Source organism: Pelmatolapia mariae, linkage group LG1, assembly GCF_036321145.2.
Source record: "Pelmatolapia mariae isolate MD_Pm_ZW linkage group LG1, Pm_UMD_F_2, whole genome shotgun sequence".
Lineage (NCBI taxonomy): Eukaryota > Metazoa > Chordata > Actinopteri > Cichliformes > Cichlidae > Pelmatolapia > Pelmatolapia mariae.
In genome coordinates this window covers 14,436,630-14,459,115 of record NC_086227.1, presented here as the reverse complement: position 1 = coordinate 14,459,115, position 22,486 = coordinate 14,436,630, and the positions used below count along the sequence as shown (strand labels likewise).

General features: G+C 39.7%; 1 pseudogene; it reads right to left on the bottom strand.

Moving 5' to 3' along the window:
* Nucleotides 1-6,362: 6,362 nt before the first annotated feature.
* LOC134627304 (phosphorylase b kinase regulatory subunit alpha, liver isoform-like) lies at nucleotides 6,363-19,708 on the bottom strand (annotated as a pseudogene).
* Between the last annotated feature and the right edge of the window lie 2,778 nt (nucleotides 19,709-22,486).

Here is a 22,486-nt window from a genome sequence, read left to right as displayed (position 1 = left end):
TCTGGGAATGCCGATATTTAAATAAAGTGATATATCCCTAATTTTATTATGTCTTTTATTGCACCACCAGCTTTTTAGAGGGGCTGACTGTGGAAAAAAAAACGTCTTAACAACTGCTGGCTCTAGTAAAATGAATATTTCAAAGAACAGCACGATAGAGGGAAAAACCTTTAGAGTGAGATGATTAAAAATAAATCAGCTACAAAATCAGAAGAAGCTCTCGAGGCGTTGTGTACTTCAGGCACTGTTTGATTTACTTTTATTCATTTTCTTCCACAGAAATTGAACTGAAAATTATGGTGTGATTGAAAAAGATTGTACAGCTGTACCTAATAAACTTGACTGAATGTAGGTTTACAAGTATTGGTGTAAAAAAGGCTTCTTCTTTTTTTCTTAATAAAATAAAAATAATATTTGTGTGTGTGAATATGGACAGGTGTCTAAGACAGACTGAATGTTCAACTGTGTTTGGCTCATAGCTGATAGAAAGTTCAGCTGTTGAACTTTAATCCGTCTGCTCAAGAAATACATTTAGAAAGAGGAAGAAGTCCCTGGGATTTTCAAAGTAAAATAAGCCCACTGAATGCACTATGGAAAAATGTCTGAACCTTTTTGTGTTGATTGTCACAACAATTTAAATTTTCTCTAAAGTACCCAAAGTGCTTTGGAGAGAGGCACATTTACATTCCAGGTCTCCAAAGAACAAAAACAAAATACACAAGAAGCTGAAAGATGTGTTTTGTTGTATTTAATAATTATTGTTGAAAGTAAAACCCACTAAAATGTTTTCAAAATTTGCAAATTGATGATGATCATTTATCTCATAAATCACGACACACTGTTCTTCCCCCACACAAGGTTCTGTTATAAGTCTTGTTATTGGCATTATTGGCTGTTTTTATGTGGTGTGGTATCAATACTAAATTTTTCAGTAACACACAGCACTAATTAGAAAGTGTTGATGGTCACTCTAGAGCAGGCCTCAGAGATTTCAAATCTCCACTGATGTATTAATAATACACATTTGACTGGATTGATAATACCCCAGGGACCAGGAGATAAAAGGAACCGAGATGTCTTGACTGTGGTACTTATGTTACTGCATTAAAGTGGACAGATTATAACCACCTTTTCTGAAAAGTTTTGGCTGTGGGTGGAAATATATTACTTCTAATTCCTGACCTTGCTCCCTGTCACTTGTAGAAAATGGATGTGAACTTGTTGACGTCACCTTTGAAATGTTCTCCTGCGAGTGTCTTAAGGTTAACCAGTGCAGCAGCACTTATGATTATATTTAGCAAGAAAACTAAAAAGTTGAAAAGAGAGCATGTTGAGTACACCGGAAGGATTTGGGACTTTGCTGAGCACAAGGCCCAAAACATGAAGCTCTGATGGGCGAGTAGTTTGTTTCTCTATGAGAGATTGGAACATTGTTACTGCCTACATGTTTAAATTATTCACTCATGCTCACTGGAATGACACTGGCTCCTGGCTATGTCACACCTCACAGGAGTTCCAAGGACCAAATGTCCCACACCCCAAATTTAGATTAAGATCAAGACTATTTTTGGCTGGGCTCCTCCAAAGCAACCTTATAAATTTATGATACAAACATTTTTAAATAATTTGTGTTTCAGTTTTGTTAGTGTGTTTTTTTTCTAATGGTTATGTTGTCGTTAAATGTCACACTATAATACTATGTAAAAGTTATATGAGCGCTTTTAAGTAATCAGTATGATTTGATGATTTTTTTATGATTATTTCTTAAATTGTAAAATATAAATATCCAGCAGGAGATCCCTAAATTATTTGTCCAAAACTATAAGATGTTTAGTTAAACTATTGCTGTCTCCGTCAGAGATGGAGAGTAGGCTAGAAACTGCTTTGGCATCATTTGTATACACACATTTTCTCTTCATTTACTAGTTGGTCTAAATAACTATTGTTGGGTTTATCTAGGCACAAACCCCGCTGGAACACGAGACACTCAATAACTGCACGACAAAACAAGGCAAGACAGAGCTCTTTTGTCTTTGTGGCTCGCGAGGGAAGTCAGCCCAGGCCTTCACCTGTCCTTAGCCAACTTCAACTGATTCCTTCGCTACAGCCCTTTTTATTGACAGCAAGCAATCATTCATGAATATGCAATTACAAATACACGTGACATTCTTAAGCAGTCATATCTGAACAACATCAGTGTCTGTATTCTGTGTGTGTAGGTGCATGTAGGTGTGTGTGTTTCCAGCTATACCATACATAGACATACGACCTTTCAATGAACTTAAACTGTGTGTATGAGGTATGCAGAAAAGCAGAAGTAAGTGTCTTGCTAAACATAAAAACAGGAACTTGCAATAGGTCATATCTCAAATGAACATTTAAAGGTGTGAAGTCTTGCACCTCAAGAAACAGAACATGGTGCTTTCCAAATGTATAACATAGCTCATCTCTGCACTAAGCTGCACTCTAAAGAAAGAAAGCACATTTTGTCAGCACAGACACAGATAAAGGAAATGTTAGAAGGTTGAAAATAAATCCTCTGACTGTCTGGCCTTTTCTTCATGATGATAGCCATTAGAGGACACATAAAGGCAATGATTATATATCTATATATTTTAGCACACATGACAATATAAGAAATATCAATTCCAACAACTATAATTATAGAAAAAATAAGGAGTGTGTATTTTTATCATCATCATTATAATTATAATAAATAATAATTATTATTATTATTACTTGCTTAAATTTGAAGCAATTATATGATAAAAGGAGATCGCTTGAACGACAGATTTTACAGACAGTATTTGAAAGCAGCACAACTGTGTCGACACAGCAGCGTTCAACTGCATTTTAGAAGCAAACAACACACAAAAAAGCTAATGTTGGTGAAGAAGAACAGGGACACAGGCCATAGATCTTTTCAGATACCAGTGACATGGGATTTGTAGTGTGCTTATCAGACCAGTGCTATTCAAAGGATCTCTGGTAGCAGTTAGCGACAATTGAAAACCTTTACATCACAGTAGCACTGTTATGCTGCCATCTTTCGGGGAAATTATATTACACCGGTATGAGGTTGGGTATAGGTGGATTTTTTTTTGCGCTTGAGTTTTTGCAAACATTCAGAAATGTCCACGAGCTGCAGTGAGTTAACATTTTGCACAAATGTTATTCAAATCCCAATGTTTGTTTGTTTGTTTGTTTTTTATCACATCTCAGGATTTTAGCCCCATGTCTGAACAACAACATCCTGGTAACATTTTTATTTTTTATTTTTATTTTTTATTTGAATCAAAAAGATTTTTTTAAACATACGTTTTTAACTTTTTTGTTTTGTTTTTTTTAATGTTTTACAAAATTTCAGTTATGAAGCACTTTGCAACTTTAAGAAAATAGCTATATGAATATAGCAATTTGTAATATAATATTTATATTTTCAATTAACGCTTTATCTGGCAAGGAATCATAAATAGTTACTTGATTTGCATCTTAACAATGACCTTTTTTAAGGAACGATAAAAGGTAACAGTCTTGTAATATCCTCCAGTAACTCTAGGGTTGTGAAATTTGCCATGTGCAAGCATTTCAAGTTCCCAGTAAAAGGTTAAAAGCTGCAAAACAGCAGTCTTAGTAGGTCTGAGATAGTCTGACTTATGTCTTATAATCAAATCGGTCCTGCATATGACTAGGACAGTTTTGTAAGTCTCTAATAAAAGATGGGACTGTTTTGGAAAATGGAGTGGTTCTGGACATGCACACTTTGAGTCTTAGATCTTTATGATGCCAAAATGCATCAGCAGCTACACTCCCCTGCTGTTCAATTCAATTTTATTTATATAACGCCAAATCACAACAACAGTTGCCTCGAGGCGCTGTTCAAAGCTTCTGTTTTCTAAGAGAAGTTGCTCAAAAGGAAGTTGACTTGGAGGGTGATATAAAAGCTTGTTATAGAGAGTGAATGTGCACAGGTTGCACCAAAGTTCAGTACAAAGAATTACTGTCAAACGTGAATCATGTAATCGTGATCTAGTAGTCCATGAGGATTTTTATAGAGTTGGAAATTAGCACAATAAGTTTCCCTTAATCTTTAATGTAGTTGTTTTTAGTTATATCAGTTCTTCTGTTATACAGAACTGACACCATAAACAATGAAGGCTGTTCCCAGATGTGTTCCTACTCCCACTAAATTCAAAGTTCTGGCCAGGCCCAAACCAGGACTCGGTGACACTGCTGACCTGGAGTTTTGCTGCTCATTGACCAGTGAACAGTTGTTGTTTTTCTTCCTCTCTAGATGCCCTCGGGCTCTTTCTGATTACACAACAGTGTGCACTGAGGCGTGTTACAGCACCTCAGGGAAGCTCCTTAACATGTGTTATGTGTTTATGTCTGCTCCCTGATATCTCATAACCTTTGAAGGCTACCAGTGGACATAAACATATGCAAAGAAAGGGCACATGTGCAGAAAATTGTAAGTGTGGGAAAACTGAAGAGGAAGCGAGCAAACATCTTTGCTATGGCTTGTTACAAACCACAACAGCAGGCAAGCATGGAGACACATCAATGAGATTTCAGACTCCAGTTTGATTCAGAGCAGTGAGGGACATGATCAGCTTTTATCTTCTGCTCTTCTCTTTTATCTCAGTGCAGGCTGTTTTTTCTAAGACTGTCAATGCACAAGTGTGTGTGTCTGAGTGCCGCTCCATGTAAACCAATGCAGGACTTTATGTAGTTTATGGATGTAACCTTGTTTGCAGTGTCTTCAAATCATCTAAATAGTTTTGTCTAAATGTAGATTTAGCTGAGATGCTGCAACATGTTTTGGCTCTTTTAAGTGTGGCTGCGATGAAGGCTAACTCATGACCAGGCCTGCTGTACAGGTGTGTGTGAGTGGCTGTGTGTATTTGTGCACTTGTGACTGTTTCTATCATTTATGTCGATGAACATTGCATAGTACACCACTTTCCAGCTTTCCAGATGTGGTTGAGTGCCTATTGCCTGCAGCTGTCACAGGCTCCGTGTTTGGATATGCTAACACTCCTGGGAGCTTCCACTGCCTGTGTCCTGCAGACCACAGCATTCAGATTGCAGATAGCCTCTGCCAAGGTTGCAGAACATTTGCTTGATATAACTTACTGAATTGACTAACTATATTACTGTTACTCTGAGCACTGCTTAAATACTGTTTTTCACCAAAGTTTAAAGCAAACACTAACATTAGTACAGACTTCATGCACGCAGACTTTAGGCTTTAAATAAGAGTCCCACATTAAAGCCTGGAGTTTGTCAGCAGTACAGGAGCTGCAGACTGTGCTGTGTCCATTCCTGTTCACCTTGTATCTCAGAGTTTTAGCACAACTCTGGGTCATACCACCTGCAGAAATACTCTGATTATGCAGTGGTTGAATGTAATAGTGTTGGGCAGGAGGAGTACAGAGCACTAGTGGATGATTTTGTGGTGTTGTCTTGGGAAAATCAACTGTTTCTGAATGTGAATAGGACCAGAGGACAACTGTGCGACTCTTTCCTGGGAAAGGATGTTGATGTGGGGAAGGAATAAAGTCCCAGGGTACTGTTGTGGTGAGCACAGCTGTGGACTGAATAAAGTATTTTTCATCTTATTTCATGATCATGTCATGCAAAAATTCAAACTGTAGACAACTGTGAGTTGGTTTTTATAGCAGTGAGTTGGTTCAAAGCGATTGTACTTCACTTCTTGATAAACTCACAGCACTGTGGAGAAGTCCTATTTTGCATCCAATGAGCCACACTGTCTTGTGATTTTTAAAGTGGTCTTGAGAAATAGTTCTCCAGGCTTTCTGAAGATCTTTCCATTTTTCTTTGGACATTAGCTGCTTTTTCACTTATTTTTTTGCAACTTTTTTTTTTACCTGACCATTTTCAGAGGAATGCTTTTTTAAATTTAAGATATTTAACACTCATCTATGAATCACTAAAGCATAAAAATGGCACCTAACTGAATTGACAAACCGGTGTTGTGTTTACACATAATAGAGAAATTAGCAAACAACCTATTTTAAATTTTATCTCGAAAAGAAATAGTGACACTGAGCCATCATTAACTGCACATGTGGTTACTCTACTGCGCTACTATTGCAGATAAAAATGTCAGCAACAAGAGGCCTACTATAATTTCAGCAGCTGGGAAAACAGACTAGACACCCACTGTTAGTCTATGCCAAGGAAAACACCTGGCCAACTTCCACCTGTTGGGTAGTCGTTAACTTACTTTTGCTGTAAATTAATTACTACACTGCAGTCCTTTCTGTGAAACAGGAAAATGGATTTGCATATTAAAAAAGACACAAGATTTTTTTTCTTTTATTTCATGCTAAACGAACAAACCTTTAGTATATGTTGAGGTAAATTTGACCAGACACATCAGTAGCATAACCCTGGAGATTTGCAGAAATAGACTGATTTTTACTCTTTATACACACACAACACAGATTTTTAAAAAACTGTTCCCAAACAGAGTATTGTTAGGACTAAAACATAATTGGCTGCCATGAAAACAAAATAATAAAGAAACTATCACACTTAAAAATAAATACATGTGTTGTTATGAATGTGGTCATGTGAGAGTGAAAAGCTAATCTGAGGGCACAAGTTGTAAATTTTACTCTTTTTTCCCACATATCTGGAGAATTATCTCATTAATTACAGCAGAACAATAAATTACAATGTTACATAGTAAAAAATAAATAATAACAGCAGAAATTGATCTGATTTATGAGGAATAAGTAGTGCACATATGATCAAAATATTGGGCCTGAATAGAACTGTAACATACGATAAATTACAAGACAGACAACAGAGTAAGATTGTAAGTGTCATAAACATACGTCTGAGCAGCACGTTCACAAAATAAATAGGTTTACAGTCTAGACTCACAAAGACTAAATAAACTGAAATACAGAGGTCTGCACTGGCAGCTAAGGCTATGATGTTAGATCAGTTATATGAGCGCTACACAGCTTATTAAAGAGTATACTTACAAGCACCGCATGAACAGTATGAGGTGATAACAGGAAGTTAGTTTTATGAAACATGCCTCTTCGGGTGTTTATAGAGTCTGTTGGTAAAACACACCAGTCTGCCTATTCACTGCATCAGGCAGCTGGAACTTGGCAGGAAGTCCTGGACGTAAGTGACTGCTGCTTTGGAGAGATAGGTCATGGTGCCATAGCTACCACTAGGAGCGCTGTCGTAGAAAAAGTTGCAGATTCCGGTTGCTGGGTCCTTCTCAAGGAAATACTCACTGGCGCCGTGGGATTTCTAAAGATGAAGAGGTAACGCAGAGTGAAGCCCAGTGAACAAATACTTGCAACAGACCAAAAACCTTTCTCTGGTAGTACCTGGTCACTGAGGAAAAGGTCATTGGCCAAATGCAACACGCGATCCACGTGGATGATGCCGCCGATGTTGTCCACGTCTACATCCGCTATCAGGCCCACAACCATCACAGTCTCCACTAGCAGCTGCCGGTACTCTGGCTGTGGGACGTGGTTCAGCACAGATTCAACCTGCACTGCAAATTTAATCTCTCCTGCTGTCATCTAAACAGAAAACACAGAATTTAAACACACACATATGCAGGAAGTCCAAATCTGCAGCAGGTCTGCGAGTATCTACCTCTCTTGTGGTAGGAGAGGGCAACACGTATCCGTCGATGGACAGACCGTGGCACTTCTGCAGGATCTTCCACACCTTTTGGTAGAAACCCATAGGTACTCTGTTGATGGCACCATCTAGCCTGCGTCTCCTCAGCCACTGGCCTTGTCTCTCCTCCCAGTGCAGCTGGCCGTCTCCTGGACAAGTGCTCACCGGGGACAGCATTCCACTGGGAGTGGAAGGGCTGCTGCAACGCTGCAAGCCAAAAGGAAGACACTGCTAAAGCACATTTAGTGGAGCACTGTTCTTTTTTTCAACCTTGTCTCCATGTAGGTCAAATCTATTTGTTATGTATACTGTCGCATTTGGCAAGAGCACAGTTTTTAATCACGCCACTTTGATTCTTCAGTAGCACCTTCTCCTATCTGAGCTCATTTCCAGTTCAAGGTGCAAAGAACTGCACCTTCCCACTCTTGGCTTTATGATGAATGATATTTATAATGTGCAGACAGTAGCATATTTAGGGTTAAATGCATGTAAAAAAGGTTGAAATATTGTAGCACTTTTTTTTGTCTCACCAAACCACAAAATGATAGCTTTTCCACCTTTCATGCAGTTATCCATGCATACTGACACTCCATCAAACTTGGCAACAAAGCACTTTAGTATATATGCTGAAGGACAAGGCTGCTATTATTGTATTATTGGTGTTAATGATAAATACTCTAAAGAGCTTACTAACTAGTGTTGTAGCCGTAGTAACAGCCTGATATAGCTTGTGCCTTCACTAATTATCTTCCAAACACAGAAAAGATACTGTATACTGTTGCAACAGCTGCCACATTGCTTCATTATGATAAACACACCCAGGGTTATTTTTGTCAAGCTATTATAAATGCAGACGTCTCCCAGACCCAGAGATTTATGATCACAAGCTACCCCAGGCTTCAGCCACAGTAGAGCCCGTGCTGATATGAGATCAAATAACAATGTTGTTTTAACTGAACATAATGCAAAGAATTGGAATCTTGTCTTGATATGTACTGTTTCATCATTTATAAATCGATGAAAGTTATCAATCGAGATCTAACACACTATACTTGTTAGTTCGGTACATTTGTGAGCGATTGTGTTCTCATTAACCATTGTTAATAATAATAGATTACAAAATAACAGCATCCTCATCCTTAAATAAGTAAAGCCACGAGTAAACTGTAAGATATCTACATAAACTATGAAATCCGAATGAAGTTTGTTTGGTCTACACATACCTCCTATTGCAACCTTAAAACAAATAAGGTGATATGAAGCAGGCGAGGTGAAATGGTTTACCGTAGAGCGAGGAGATGTGACATTGCTACTCAAGGAAAAACCGCCACTGAAGATCTACACATGGATATGGATGACAGAGAACAGTTTGAGATGGTTCACACGGCTGTCACACTGCAAATATGATGGCGCTGGAGCCACACAGAGCAAGGGCATGGGTAAAAATTACAACAGAGCTGCGAAAATCAGCACACGATAAGGACTGCTGTAAGCAAAACGAAAGCTGGACAGGGCTGATCACAACAGAAATCCTTTAACAAACAAACCATGCCAATCCATGACCAAATGCTATAACAAGATGGGTTATGGGGGTGGGGGGAAAACAGCTTAATGAAGGTCTGGACTGGTTCATCAAACTGCAGAAAAGTTATCTGAAGTCCAAGTCTTGTTCTCCTACTGTCATGGGATGGGATGAGAGTCACTCCAGCTATGGATTTAGACTGATTTAGTCATTTAGACCAAGGTCAGAAAAAGTCACATGATAGATAGATAAAAAGGCACTTGAAGCAGATGAAATATATATACCGTACTTAAATTACAATACTTAGAATTCTATGTCCTATTATTCCCACCTGTTTTATCTCACTCTTTAGCTTGTGTATTCCTGTACGTTCAGTCTTTGTAGCTCCTGTGTGACCTAGTTCATGGATGGATATCGCAGGGCTAGTGGCTGCAGACTGGATTGGGCGCACTGATGAAAAAAAAACAAGAGTCACAGGTCAAAGATTCAGGATTGTTTAAGGGGAAGTCAAATACATTTTTTTCCTAATTAATCATTTTAAGTAACAAGGTTCATGATCTGGTGTAGAATACATAGACTCTGTGTGAGAGCAACAATATATATGACCATGATTATTACAAAGGTGTTCAGCTGTTCCTGAGGGATGAGGGATGGATGCATAGGGAACAACAAAACTCACTGCTTCTCTCCACCCCAAATTCTTTGCCACTGAGAATGTGATGCAGTAGGTTCTTCATGCCAAATGGACTCAGGCTCATCAAACTCTGACGCCTCCTCCCCTATAAAGACGTTACAAGCTTTTCATATTGCACACTCTGCAGACTTAATTCCTTTGCTCATCCACTCGGTTATGCGTGCATGTGTATGTGTACGTTGTGTTTGGGTGTTTTTTTCCTACCAGAACAGTGCAGGCTGCGAGCTAACTCAGTGGCCATCACTTGCATGATGAGTCCTATCCTGAGTCTGAGCATGTCCCCGAACAGAGCGGGCTGGGAGCGCACATACATGGCTAGATACACCATGATTTCCTACATGACAGACACGCACAGTTCAGAGCTGTAAGATCAGCGTGTGAAAAAAATCATCAAACAGTCCAAACGGTGACTGACTTACCTGAGTGAGCACTGCTACACTGATGTCCTGACCACTGGCTTCGTAGATGAGGTTGTTTAACTCATCCGGTGGAAGAGGGCTGAAAAGAATCAGGACAGAGACCTTGGATTATTACTGGAAAATTTCTTCAGCCACATTGTTTTACTGCAATAACGGCTTACACTGTGATCACTCTTTCCCTGGGTTGAGGAGGTAGACCTACAGTCAGCTGCTTGTGATGGGAAATCAGATCTGTGCAGGCCTGCAGAAAAGACAAATACACGTGGAGTGAATTATTAATAAATCGCCATGGACACTGTTGATCCTGTTCAAAACACACCTATTAGGAACTTCCTAATTCTTACTTGCAGCATGAGTGAGTGACTGAAGCTGTTTGTTGCAGGAGGAATAGGGTAGGTCAACAAACAGACAGCAATGATTCAACAACACTGGATCAGAACAGAGTCCAGAAATCTGACCACAGTGACTGATCCACATGGAAGATACCAATGACACGGCTAAAGACTGACTATATAAGTATAAAGGATTTATGGTATATGTTTGTAAGGTCAATTTGTGGCTACATGTGGAATGGCATCATCATGCTCTTGGTGGTAGTGCTGTCTTACTACTTAGTGGTGTCCAAGTCAAGCACGTAATCTCTGCTGCAAGTTGCTGACACACTTAGTTTAAAATAATCTCTAACCAGGTGCTAAGCCACCTTTTTCCTAAGACACTGACCTCAGCGAGGACCTCCACCCTCTTGCGCAGTATTCCAGAGATGTACCTAATGAGCCCCCACTCTTTGCAGGCTCCGGCTTCTACGTACAGCTCCTCCAACAGTGATCGCACACTGACCCCACCCTGCCCAGGACCTGACAACTCCACCGGCCAATCAGCTCCTCTGCTCAAGAGAACAAAAACACAGGATGGGCAATTACAAAAGCAGCATTTTTTAATCAAACGTTTGCTCTACTTTTGTCTTGATGATCATACTTCATCACATAGAGAATGTAGAGGATGTCAGCCTGGTCCTGAAGAGTGGGGCATTCTTTTAGCTGCCTGACCAATGCTGCAAAGTCCGTGTTGCCCTGAGAGTCTCGAGGCAGATGAAGATCAGCAGCAGAGTGTGGCTAGTAAAGGAAAAGTGCCAGGGTTAGACAAATGTACTCACAGCAATACTGAAGTCATGAGAGAAATGAGTTTGCTGGTAGAAGGATATGCTGTGCCTACCTTGTGCTGTTTCGCCTGTGGGACGTGCTGAGGATGAGGAACATCAAGAAGGTTGAGAGATTTGCGATGTTTGCTCTTGACCGGAGTCACAGGCAGATACATGGAAGACTCTGAAAATATGTTTCATTAAAACAGAGCATTAAAAAGAGAGTCTCTGCTTTTTAACACACTGGCAGATTATTACAAAAGAATGCCTTTTAAGGTCTCTGCTTTGCTGTTAAACAGGGAGGATATCTTTGATTATTACTGGATTATTATTAGAAAATTCATTCAATCACAGTTTTTACTGCAGTAACAGCTTGCACTGTGATGACTCGTCCCTTGGGTTCAGGAGGTAGACCAGACCTGTGCAGGTTTGACAGGCTTGACAACGGCTTAGTGTTTTGACAAGATTTGGTGAGTCTTTGATGTCAAAAAATCTAACATCAGTCTTATTATATCATTACAGACTGCTTATAAAAGACGGATGTGCTAGGAGGGTGAAGCCAGTGCTCGAGCGCCATAAACCTGCCTGTCTTTCTAATGGCCAGCAGGGGGTGAAAAACAATTGAACTAATTGTAATGACGTTCACGAGAAAATTACCCAAGTCCTTGCTTAATGTGGGACCTCAGCAAACATTTTCAGTCACACTGACATTGTGCTTGTCTCAGATAAACAAAACAACAAAAATGCTCAAGACAAGGCTTCACAAACCAATTGGTGGCATCATGGTGACCAAATGCATCTTCTAAATACACACTATGGTTAGTGTATCTGCACTAGCATGAAAACTAGCTTGGTCATTACACTGTTGAGAAACTCACTGGGAACGTTCAGGCCCTGGACCTGCGCCATAAAAGACAGGATGTCTCTTGTGGTATGTTCTGGACTGAAGACGTGGTGCTGCCCCCTCTGGATGGGAGGAAGATGGCACTTGGTAGTGGTGCTGTGAAGGAGCTGGGTGAGGTACTGGTCAAATACATCTTCTGAGTCCTCTAGAGTTAAATAGAATTGAACCATGTTTAAACACAGGACAAATTAATCGTGCCACTCAACTGCTGTACAGTTCTGGGACAATAAGTAATTACCCGAGGGACCACAGGTATTATACTCCTTTCCATATCCATCATCATCATCGCCTCCATCCTCAAGTAATATGTCATCGTTCTCTTCATCCAGGAAGCTGAGACGAGTGTGAAAAGAAGTGGTCTGGACACTGGAGACGTCTGACATCTGCACCCTGTAGTGGTCAGCCAAAGTACTCAGACACAAACTTTTCTCTAATCACAAAATTCACATCATCTGCTGTTTTAAGCTATAGAGAGAAACAAACCTCGCTCCAGCAAAATAGCCATCCTGCAGTTTCCTTAGAGTTGACAGGATACATGAATCAATTACTTCTCCATCTTCATCTAGACAGAAAAAAGATGGACATTCATCAGGTAAAAAATTAGGAGCTACTCACAGTTCATGTGTTCAGCAGTGTCATCTCCTGTTTGAACATGCAGTCCAAACATCTAAGTTTATTTTTTATATTCGCTAAAAAAAATACAGTACATTATTAAATATATTATGTAGAACAATTACAGACTGATATGCTTTGGTTATTACCCAGCATGCTACGGGTGATTGGGAATGTGAGCGTAGGCCGTCCTGTCATCCTCCAGCAGCAAGAGAGATAGGCCAGCTCGGTCCGTAACATCTCCACAATCATCTGGTTGTCCAGAGCCAGATAGAAATGGTGCTGATCCAGAAACTGAACAAAGGGGGGCCCAAGCAGAAATTCAAATATTTATTGTTCAATTATTAATGTTAATGTGGATAACATAACAAGGTCACAACGTGCCCTAGTTTTACCTGAGGGGTGAATATGTAAGAGCGATTTCGGATCTCGTAGAATTTGGATGTTCCCAAGACACCAATGTGTCTGTATGGCCGCCCACTCAGATTCAGCTTCTTGCTGTTCCCTGTGGCAGAGACACCAGATGGTACTCTTATTTATTTTAATATGAACTCACATGCACAGCTGTACATAAGGAAAAGAGTGCTTGTTTACCCAGTCTAACATAGACGTGGCTCAGGATGCGAGCTGGCATGACCCTGATGGGCAGAACTTCTGCCATCGTCTGTACCTCGATCCCCAGATCTCTTAACAACTCCTGGATCTCCTCCGACTCTGCTAGAACACAAACTAAAAAAAAAACAACACAACATATAAAAAGCAATTTAGATATTTAAAAGATATTAAAAAATATTGGCAGTTCAATATCTAGCTGCTCCAGTCTGGATGCCAAATATCCTGGGGCAAGTTACTAAACCCAAGTTGCTCTCCGATGTATTTATTGGAATGTGAGTGTTAAATGGCCTGTATTTATATAGAGCTTTTCTAGTCCCTAAGGACCCCAAAGCGCTTTACATATCCAGTCATTCACCCATTCACACGCACATTCACACACTGGTGATGGCAAGCTATGTTGTAGCCACAGCCACCCAAGATAAAAAGCATTTAAGCATAAAAAAGTGCTTGTATGAATTGGTGTGCACATTGGTGCATTGGTGTGTACAAAAAAATATGCTGACTTTAGAACATCAGAAATGACTAATTTCAGAAATGCGACATTGGTTACTGAAGCTGAAAGTCCCTCTATTTTCAAAGCAGTGCTTAGTTAATATCTTACTTAATGTACCAGACTTTAACTCTCAGCCCATATCAGTTGTTTCCTACAAATTAATCACCAACCTTGTACCACAACATCTGGTTTGAAGCTTGTAGAGAATCTCCTGTTGAGTGGATCTATCTCTCCTGGTGCTAAAAAACCCTTAATCCGAAAAGAAAAGGCAAGACGAAGCAGAAGATTTATAACATTCGTTGAATGCTTATACGTATAAAAAGTGAGGTGGTTTTTGTGTATTGAATGTCTGTTAGAATACTGCATTATTCCCAATTTGTCTGCCATACACACATTGATAACAAACAGTTGCCTTGTGGCTAGCTAACATTTAAGGTAGTGTGTAGCTCAGGACCTACCTCAGCCAGAAGGCACCCCAAGATGTAGAGTGACTGTCCCCACATGTGTGGCAGCTGACCCATGGCTACCCTGTCTACTGAGTGAGGATTGCTATACTCCTCCTCAACCTGCAAGAGGTACATATTTTTTGGTATCTTGGTATTTTTGGTATCTTAATAAACAGATATATACACTGAAACAGTCCCTGTCTTTGTCACAACAAAGTTTAATGACAAACTATTTTGTGAAACAAGAATAAAACAAATAGTAAATATATAAATAATAAATAAAACATTTTTTTGGGCACAACCATTTTTTTTCCTTTTGATTTTTAGAGGACAATGCAACTAATTATGGTTAAACTTGATACTGAAAAAATATAAAATAATACACTACAATAGCATTGCACATGTAAAAGCTGCTCCTATGTCATATTACAACAGACATTTTAAAAGTATTCTTCATGAAAGACTCAATTTTGTATCTTCTACTAATTCACAATCTTGAGTCCCCCATCATTTTGTATATTTCACTAGGAAAATGGGAAATAGGTGCAGTGATTTAATTGAAATATATGCCAAAGAAATGTAGTAGACAAAAAAAAGAGACCAGCATCTATTTCCTTTGAAGTTGAAGCTCTTGGCAGCATGGAGCACAGAATAGACTGAAGGGGAAAAACAGCACACTGAATACAAGAAAGACAAACAGAGGTGATGCTACCATAGCTAAAGGCTAATTAAAAATGATACCTGACAGTGTTCGACTTCATCAGGCAACACATGGATTACTGACTTCGGCCCTCCGTGAGCACCAAACAGATCCAGCTCATCTATAGCCTCAAGCGCTGCCTGCAACGTGCATACGCAGATTAATCCCTATATCCATGAATGGACAGTACAGTGTATCATAAATGCTGATAATTATTAAATAACACATATCCTTTGTACCTTAGCCATTCCTACAGAGCTGGCATTGAGCTCAGGAATGCCCTGGTTAGTCTTGTCACCTCGTTCCCACATTCCATAGTCCTGCAGTGGTAAAAATGGTCATGGCTTTCTTTCTTTATAGCAACTCTCCAGTACTGAAACTCATCATGGCACTGAAAAGCCTATCCCACTGATTTATCATTCAACTATGATAACAGAAACAAAAAAAAACAAACAAACAAACCTCGGACTTTTTACTACCAATTCTTCTTTCATTCATTGTTTCAAAAACCTGTGGTTACACTACCCCGAAGTCAGTCCAAAACCCAGAAGTGTTTCCAAACATCTGGATGTGTTACAGTAGAAGACTCGACATGCACTTACTTTGGGAGCAGCTTTTATTCTGTGTCTTTTCATGTAACTACTCATATGTCACCCTCCAGACACCACATACCCAAACAAGACCTCTAAAAAACATTACCCACCGCTACTTTGTAGGCAGCCTCTATGTAGAAGACCAAGTTTTGGATGAAGGCTACCTCGTCCAGGTTGGAAACGATACGAAGACCTGCGGGATGAGATAACAACTATGTTCAGCGCTCAGTGACTGTTTTAACAAAGGAAAACTCATTCTTTAATAACATGATGTTACAACACCAAGGCAAAGAAAAGGCAAAAATTATATATATATACATAAAAAAAAGCAGTCTGCATCGCTATTGTACCTGAGGCTGTCATCTGTGCCAGCATCAGCAGGTAAATCGAGGTGGCGTCCACCTGGAGATGACCCCACTGATCATCCCTGACCACTGTGGCACAAGTGGGAGTATCATATTTGGCATGCAAGCAATCCTTTGTACTCTGGGTGTGTTTGAACTTCTCCACCTTGGCCACCTGGAGACACATGACCAAAGACTCATTGTTTTTTGTCGATAGCTTTAGCAAAGTTTATAATGAGTTTCTTCATAAGCTAATCAGCAACGTCAATAATTTCACAGTACAAAGTGACGTCATCAAGTCGTTTGTTTTGTTTGCCCAGCAGTCCAATACTCAAACCCAGGGTATATCTTACCTGTCTCATCATGCACTGCAGAAGCCCCTGCATCAGTTTCACCACACTCTGCCAGCAAACAAAAACAGCTCTATAAGTAAACGGCAAAAATCTCACCGTGATGCAATTTATTTTCTATTTCTAGCAAGCTAGAAAGGAAACAGCTACAATCATCTCTTGTGGCTCTATGTATTTATTCTCACATTTCCCACAAGAACTCGTGGAGGGCGGCTCGAGACTTTTGCAATATGCTGTATTTTATCAAACAGGTTAGCAAATTTATCAGCTTGGACTATTAAACACTGACTCAAAGTTACAAGAGCTAAAAATGTACTTAATAATTTCTAACAGAACTATGAATTGGGGGTTTTTTCATACACATTAGATAATTTTTTAGCAATTCTTTTAGTGAATCTCAATCAGGAGCTTTTATCAGTGCTGGCCTGATTTTAAAGTTAGATATTATAACACCTTACTCTATAATTAGGGGCAGAGTGGTACTTGTTGATTGATGGCACTCAGTACATCCACTGTAGGTTTGTATGTATGGGTGAAAGCCTGTGCATGTTCAGTGCATGTTATGCCAGAGTGAAATAATCCTTTCCTCTTTCTTTAATCCTCTTTTTTCCTAAAGCCTACTAAAACATTACGATCGCAGTGCTGACCAAAACAAATGTGATTCTTTTATATTCCCTTTCAAGCTATTTAAGAGTAAAACAATATTTTCTGTTGAGCTAATGTGATACTTTAGCTTAACTAAAGCCCACATTCATTAAAGTTTTCCTATGTTTTGCTATCCTCAAATATTTAACCCGTCATAACTGAAAGAATGTACAGGCCCCTTTTTTACTCGCTCTATTTATGTTGCAAACACACCTGCTCCAGTTCGTAAGCTTTGGCCTTGTCTTCATCGCGGTCTGCATTCTTCCGGTAGGCCATACCCAGCCCCCACACCGCCAGGACACTGTAGACATTATCCCTCACCCAGGCGTCCTTCTTCTGCGCACTGGCAGGAAGAAGTCCTGTCACTGGGTTCTGAAACCAAGACACATGTGACATGTTAACCAATAGTAAAGACAGGGGTGGTATGAAGGATACAGTTGTGGTCAATAGTTTACCTGCACTCATCATGAGCCTGAATGTGATCATAATTGTGATTTAGGTTGGGTTTTTTTCAGAGTTGAATGATTGTACCACGAACACAAATCTTTAACATTTCTGAGGTCAGGTTTTTTGGGAAGCCCATTACAGAAGCTCCATTCCAAAACCAATTCTGGTGTGTTTGGGATCATTGTCCTGTTGGAAAACCCAACAGTGTCCAAGTTTCAACTTTCTAGCTGTTGATCTGACGTGAAGCTGAAAATTTTGAAGATAGTCATCCTTCATTATTCCATCCACTTTGTGCAATGCACCAGTATCATAAGCAGCATTATAGCTACAGAGCATGATGCTACCACCACCATGCTTGACAGTTTGTAAAGTGTTCTTAGGTTTGAAAGCCTCAGCTTTACTCTCCCAAACATACATCTTGCCATTGTGTCCAAACAGCTCAATCTTTGTCTCATCTGACCACAACATTTTTCTCCAGAGAGTATTTGATTTGTCCATGTGGGCTGGTGCAAATTTCGGTCAAGCTTGAAGGAGCAGGAGCTTTTTTCTATAATCCATGTGTGAAAGATCCACGACAGATACACAGCTGCAGCTTTTTAGCTAGCAGCTGAACACTCCACCAACGACTACAACACACAGACAGGACCCAATACACACTTTAAGCCAACGAGGCGTGATTCTTCTTCACCTATCACAGAATCATAGCTATTATTCTTATATGTGTTATTGTGATCTCCTATGAGCAGAGCTGAAAATGAATGGAAGCATGGTCCCGCTGGTTACAATTCAAACTGAAATTGTTAAAAAGTATCAGAATCCTTTCACTGAAAGTTACTAAAAGTTAATGTGTGCCCAATAATAATAATACAGCAGTTGCAGTTTATATTTGGAGGAGCCTGAGACATCATTGTGTCACCCCTCCTCTCTCACGAAACATATATACCCCGACATGTCAGTACATGCTATGCGTGGAAAGCTGATGCCGTTTCCTATCAGCTGAGTACTCTCTGGGTCACAGTTTAGCATAGACAGCTGTTGATGGTGCCTCATGTGAGCTCAAGAGCCAGTAGATAACAGTACATAGCTTTCCAGTCCTCAGCCTGTTCCAGTGCCTGAACTTTGCCCACACTTTGTTTATTTCTGTGCAGCTCACTTTTGGCTGAACCCTAACCTATATGGGCTACAAAACATGTCCATACCTAGCATGCTTCTGAAGGAGAAATCAAGGATATGTGCATAACTGAAATCCATAACACTGGGTCCTGGTGTTGTCTCGTTTGAAGTTTGCATGACTTAAACGTTCAAATGGACTATAGTGTCCAAAATAATGTATGACAGTATTTCATATACAACCACGTACATTCTGCAACATCTAAACTAGTACACAGGTAGTGACGCATCAATAACTGTAATCACAGTATGCAACATACTTCATTTTGAAATAAGTGCTTCCACATTTAGATCTTGAGTTATTGCTTCATTCAAACGTTTCTCAATAACATTGCGAAAAAAGTGGCCCTCACTCCCTTTTCCTGCCTAAAAACGAAAATCCACCTTTGCGGAAGTGCTCCAGCTTTACTGCGCTGCCTCGTCTCTGGTGTATGTCTGGACTCACCTGATGGCACAGGATGGTCTCCTGGACCAGCCGGGCATAGCCGTCCAGCCGCACTCCTGAGTTACTGCGACTCCTCATCCTCTCTGATCACTGCACACACAACAACAGTTTAAGTCTCAGCGACCGCTTAAAACTCGGTATTTGCTTGTTTGTAAACGAAGCTTCGAACACCACCGGCTCTCGCTTAATAACTTAGGTAGGCTGTCTTACCAGGCAGCGACCCATCCTCCCAGTCCTGTTTCGCCGACTCGATCCCCGCAGAGGCTGCTCTGCTAGCGCTCGCTAGCCGGGTAGCATCCAGCTGTTTTTTGACAATATCAACATGTAACATTAAGCTAGCAGCATAAATTTTCAGGCACACACGACCACACGGCCCGGTCAAAGTGCCTAATAAGACGAGTCAGGGCTCGCAGAGGACAGGACGTGAGGTCTCACAAACACAGAGAGGCTGGAGGGCAGAAACGTCTGTGAGCGACTGTACATCCAATCTGTAAAAAAAAACAAAACAAAACATTGTGTTCTTGTTGTTTCCCTGCTCGCCGACAGGGGGCGCCAGATCACTTTCGTTCCTTCTACTCCAAGGCTTTAAGCCTTAAGCGTATTCACTTTATTTAGAAATGGGGAAAACTGACCGAGTATCCTGCTAGTTTATATGGCTTGTTTCATAAACATTAGATTTATTACATGTACTGTTGGGTTTTTGGGGGTTTATATTTTATATACAAAAAGTAAATAGTTTAAAGTATCTAGCTATTAAATGCATTCAGCTAGTTTCCCTTTATTTCCCTCGATTTTAAAGCAGCATTAAATGAAAACACTCGTTGAGTACCACAGAACTGTACTTTTGCACATTACTTAAAATGTAATTCATGCATTGTTCTTTGCCATTAAATTCATCATCACTGTAAAGAATATACAGTTGGTGTATTGTGTAAATGTTGACAGTATTTAGACTACTTTTTACGTATAATCTGAGAAAAATATACCAGCAGAAAAAAAAAAAACAAATAGACATAAACTTCCCTTGTTGTTTATTATTTATGTATACCAGGTCTATATTACAGTACTGTAGTGCAGATTCAGTATTTTAGTCCAGTACTCAAGTAAATGTATCTCCAGTATATCTTGATTTCAAAATCAGAGAAAGTAAAGAACAGTTAAAAGTAGCATTTAATTTAAATATACATAGTTAAATGCATAAAATATGTGGTCAAAAGATGTCATGGTAATTTGAGGCTTTTTATGATTTCTTCAAATCATAAAAAGTTGTTTTTCCAGGAATGATTGCTCAGCGTATGTCTCTAATGGTTGTTTAAAAAAAAAGAAGAAAAAACAGGAATTGGGTGCACAAGCTCAGAATTATTTTGGATTTTCTGGGGGGCTAGAGTCTATCCCATCTGCCACAAGGCAAGGTGGGGTACACCCTGGACAGCTCACCCATCTGATACACAGAGACAGAAGACCATTCACACACACACACATAACACCTGTAGGCAATTTAGATTAACCTATCAACTTAAGCCACTAATTTGCAAGCCAGAGTACTCAGAACTCACGCAAACACCAGGACAACATACAAACGCCACATAGAAAGGCCGAGACAGATGATGGATTTGAACCCCTTTCGAACATGTTTTACAGAAAACTGCTCCAACTGTCAAGCATGGTGGTGGTAGCATCATACTCTGAAGCTATTTTGGAATAATGAAGAAGAAGGACTACTTCCAACTTTGTCAACTTCACCTCAATTAGAGATAAATTTATCTGAATTTCAGGACTGGGACCACATCTCCATACACCTCCCTTCTGGTTCTCTGCTAAATATGGCCCCCAGACACTACAAGCTGCATTTTGTGTGCCTGACCCTCCCTTCCTTTTTCAATTTATATACTTGTCATTAGTACATGGGGATCTGCCTGGCTCAGGAGCCACCACCAGTTCCCTCTGAGGCAAAACAGTTCCCCAAACTGCAGCCTCAATTCATGCTCAAGCCATCTTCCATTATCTATTAGAAATGCTGTCAAAACTAAAATGAGGATGTGGTCACAGATAGTGAAATCAACAGCTAGACACAACTGGGTATTCCAACAGGACAATTACCCAAACACACATAAAAACTGGTTTTGAAATGAATAATGCAAGCTAACATTAAGCTTCTAGAGCGGTCTTCCCAACAATGTTCCCTCTAATTTTTCATGTGTCTGAGCGAACACACAAACTCCCTGAGCGATCCTTTGGATCACTGTGAGCGACATTAGACGTGTGCACTGTGGTCTCGCCAGCATTGAATCCATCCAAGTTACATGGTTTATTAAAATTAAAAAAATAAAATAAAATTACAGCATTTACATTTCTGTTAGACTACTTTTAATTAACTGCTTTAGCCCAGTTACAATTAAAGTTTAAAAAAAAAAAAAAAAATCTTGTTCATGACCTGTGTAGTATATTAACACTATTGGAAGTAAAAATAAGTTGAACTCCAATTTTGAAAACACAACTTTCTTTCTTTCTTCTTTTTTAAAAAAATAAAACTCTGACTTGTATTATGAGTCTGTGGTCTGTGAGAGAGTCCTGTAACTCTCTGTCTGCAAAATACAGTATATAATGACCAATGTTGGGCAATTAATTATATAGTTACTTCTTCAAAAAAGTGACTGAGCTTTGCAAACAAGTTTTTTTGCAGCTGTTTACCTAATAATGATGCCAAGGCGGTTTTTTAAACAAACATTTCAAAATACTTACAGAACAATCAGCTGTTCTGCATCAAATCTGATGCCACACAAATTATTTGTGCCACTCCAAAAATTAATTTCTGTCCACTATCAGATAAAGGAGAACAACAGCCTGATACCTGCAGGCCTGACAACAGGAGATGTATCACTCCTGTAACACCTGTAACATTCAGCAGTCGCCTCATTGTTCTGACACACACAACAAAACTATTGACTACACCACACACTAACTACACAAGATTTGCGCTAAACGTCGCAAATCTCTCACATCTCAAAACTCCGCCGTCACTCCTAAAACTTCCCCCCGTTTCTTAACAACTAAATGCCATGTTTTGATTGGTCGACATGGTACATTTTGCGACCAATGGGAAAGGGTGTGGGGTGTTTTGGTTTCGTCTTTGCTCACAGGCGGAGAGTGCTTTCGAGCGTTTTCCTTATAAAACGCCGTTTTTACCCTTTCTTCACGCAGTGAATATAAACAACGATAGTATTCAGGAAGAAAACCAAACATTGCATTTTTTTTAAAATCATAAC